The sequence below is a fragment of the Pteropus vampyrus genome, unplaced genomic scaffold, assembly GCF_000151845.1.
Source record: "Pteropus vampyrus isolate Shadow unplaced genomic scaffold, Pvam_2.0 Scaffold115, whole genome shotgun sequence".
Taxonomy (NCBI): domain Eukaryota; kingdom Metazoa; phylum Chordata; class Mammalia; order Chiroptera; family Pteropodidae; genus Pteropus; species Pteropus vampyrus.
Genome location: NW_011888896.1, coordinates 3758825 through 3762660, shown reverse-complemented (window position 1 = coordinate 3762660; position 3836 = coordinate 3758825).

Here is a 3836-nt window from a genome sequence, read left to right as displayed (position 1 = left end):
TGAGCATGTAACTACTGTTCTGTGGCTTTACTCAAAAGTAAGACTTGTTAAAATAAATTACCTTTTTTAGAAAACTAGCGTACTTTAACCCTTGAGAGCATTGAGAGCAAATAGGACTTAGATTGCTGACATTCAGCAATGAAGCAAAGAGCCAAAGACTCCTTTAGACATGGAAAGTGTTGTTGCAGCAAAACAGTCCTATAGTTTTGTTTCTGGATGTCAAAAACATATTAATTTCTGGAAGTTAAAAGGTTTTTGGGGAAATCAATAAAATTCCAAATTTTGTATATTTGTAGTCTTTGAAAGAGATGGTGGAAAGTCCTGGTTTATATTTGGGATACACATGATCCCAAGATAGTGGTAGCACTATCTGATTATCTAATTAGAAGAAATTGGCTTAAAACTCTGAGACTCCACTGAGGGATATAGTCTGAGTTCCCTTGCTGCAGGAAAGGCAGCCCGAAGGCCACTGTCATGGAGTCAGTCAGTTATGTCTGTATGCACACCTTTTCCATTCAAGGACACAGTCAATTATGGATTCTAGGTACCAGCTTGCCCATCTGCCTTCCACAACACCTCCAGTGCACTATATCTTTCCCCTTTGCTGCTTTTTTTCTGCAATTTATTTGCTATATTAGACGTTGACCTTAAACTGGAAAACATTTTATTATTTTTAGATTATTTCAGATGTGTTGTTCTTGCCTCTATAATGAGAGATTGTTCACTTTTTTTGATGGCAAGGCACATGCCTTTTAAAAAAATTTTTTTGTTACTTCTTAGTACACATGGCAAATGGTAGATGTTCAACAGATAGGGGGTCCCCATATAGTTTATTATTCAAATTGAAACACTTTTGAGAGTAAAAGTGGATGCTATTAGTTGTTATGCTGAGACAATAGGTGCCAATTAAGATCAGTTTATCAATATATATTTGTAAAATGGAATTAATTTCTGCGATGATCTCCTACACATGAGTTAGGTAAAAGTTCCCTGGGCCAAGAGACCAAAGAAAGAGGCTTACATGTGAACCATGTCTTGGGAAGCTGCAAGACAATGTGAATATCCTCCGAGCCATGTGGTGGGTGTCTGTGGCATAGGGGAGAGGTCAAATAGCCTCTGAGGGGATTTACAGGAAGCTAACCCTGTTCTGGCCCAGATCTAACCGTATCTAGCACAAGGGTCTGGCAGTGGTCAAGGTCACATTATGGAACAGTTGCTCTTTTACATCATGATTCTTAACTTTTACACTCTTTTCTTATCTCAGGAAACTTTTTACTGGGGATTGAACAACTTCTCTTCCTTTAAAGGATTTTTACTGAGATTATGCTTTCTAAAACCATACATGTCTCATGTCTTGCTCCCTTGTTATGAGCCAGTGAATTTTCCCTTACTTTTCTGATTTGTTTAACAATACAAGCTGCAGTGTTTCTCCTTCAAGACCAAACTCTTGAAGATAGACTGCCTGAGAAGTCATTCTAGCCAAGAAGTTTCCAATTATATTCCTGTTCCTGGTTATTGATTATTAAACCTTCAGTCTCTATCTTTAATAGGTTTATCACTTGAGGTGAGAGAAAATAGTTCCTGCTTATTGGAGTCTGATTATATTCTAAAGATCTTACTCCTATGTCTGTCACAAAGTAGTGCACTCTTCCAACGCTTGTTCTGTGAAATATTAGATCTTTTGGTGTGTCATTTAATATCATGTGAAAAAACTTTCCTTGATCAAGTAAATTTGAGAAATTCTGTGTTAAAGTTAGAGATGTCTTTCCTGCAGCAATTTTCCATATTTAATAAGCAAATATGCTTCATCAATTTCCCAGAGAGATTTAAAGTTAGCATTTTTTTGAACCATGGCACTCACACTCCGTCTTATCTCCTGACCTTTTTCCTTCACTCCAAAACCAAGGAGCATTGGTGTGACAGAAGAAATCTAACTGTGGCTAGCGAACACACAATGCAATATATATATGCCTTACTGTTAAATTGTACACTTGAAATTTACTGCATTTTGTTAGCCAATGTCACCATAATAAAAACAAACAAACAAACAAACAAACAAACAAAACAAAACCAAGGAGCATCAGCCAGGTCTAATTTTTCAAGGAGTACATTTTAGAAAAATCTAAATTAGTATTATACGTTGCCTTTCAAGACTGAAATAGACCTCATTACAAGATTCTGCAAGGCAATATATTCCCTGGTTGCAATCACATAGCTAAGAATCTTGAACTACTTTGCTGTCTCCAACTGGAGACTTATAAAGATAATAAAATGATTTGTTGGGAATAAATAAACTCAGGCTTTGTAACAAGAAATGTTTACCTCACATATTTACACATATCAGACTTTAAAGGATTCTCAGTGTCTTCAGAAATAATCCCCAATTCTCTTTGCTAAGACTTAAGTGACATTCATTATCTATTGTAGCAGAGAAATAGTTTCCATTCTTGTCCTAGCTTTATTCTATCTGTATGTTCCATGTGGGTCTTGTCCCACATAATATGATCTGTCAGTTTCCTCCTTTAGAACTCTTACTACAAGCCAGTCTTTGATTATTCACTTACTCAAACCGTAGACTTTAAGTATCAAGTCCTTATTAATAGCCTTTTACAAAAAGATATGCTTTTGCTAATATGTTTGGCAAACCATGGGCTGCCTATTTATTTGCATTAATGTATAAAAAACAATTTCCTAATGTTAGGATTCTCTGTTTCACATGCTGTGTTTGTGAGGGATTTATTTTAAATTTGCTTTGACAAAGTCTGTTTGGGCTCGGAATCAAAAATAGACACCTGCTGCTTCTATGTAAAATCACTGATGTTATGAGATTAAAAAGTTCTTGCCAGCAGTAGTTCCTTCATGTTTCTTAAATCCTTTCAGTCTTTAGATTAATTTACCAAACCTATAATGAAGTCCTCAGTGCTATGTCTACGCTAGGCACAGAAAGAATAAAGAAAAATAAGATATTTTGGGGCCCAATATTTTGTAGCTATGGGTATGTATTGTCTCTATTTTTGTTTTGTTTTGTTTTGTTTTGTTTCAGATAGGGTTGCTAGGTTTTTTAAGAAAAATGATGGACACATTTGATGAAATTTATAGACCAAATGAGAAAAGATATAATGTGGAAACTTTGATCTCAACAATATATATCATAGTTTAAATTTTATGCTAGGAGGGCTCTCATATTCATACCATTACATTAAAAGAAAAAAAATTGAGAAAAAGGACATTTGTATGACTGGCATTTATTCCCAGTGAATATCAATTTGAAGTACAATATTGAGCAGGCTATATTAGCTGGGCTAAAGGAAATGTGCTTTTTAATTTTGAGATATATTGCCTAACTGTCTTCCATGGATGTTGTACATCAATTTGCACTCCCATCAGCAAGGAATAAAAATGCCTCTTTCCTCCACACTTGCCAACACAGGGAGCTATCAAAGTTTTTGATCGTCCGATTGATGAACAATGATATCTCAATATAGTTTTAATTTGCATTTAGTGAACATCTTTTCATATATTTAAAAGCCATTTATATTTCCTTTTCTACCAACTTTCTGTCTTTCCAATTTTCCTACTGGGTAAGAAATGCTTTGGCAAAGATTTTTTGTTCAACTAATTGCATTATTATTCTGTATTCAGATAGAAGTGGCAAAAAAAATGAATTTTAGCATATGGATCACTTACATTTTTATTATAAATTTTTAACCCAGGTTAAATATGTATATTATATTTCACAGTTATTTCTTTTTATGCTATAAAATGGCAAAATTATTCAGTAGTGTATCTATTGTCAAATATTTTTAATGGGGTATAAATATTTTGATTTTACTTTC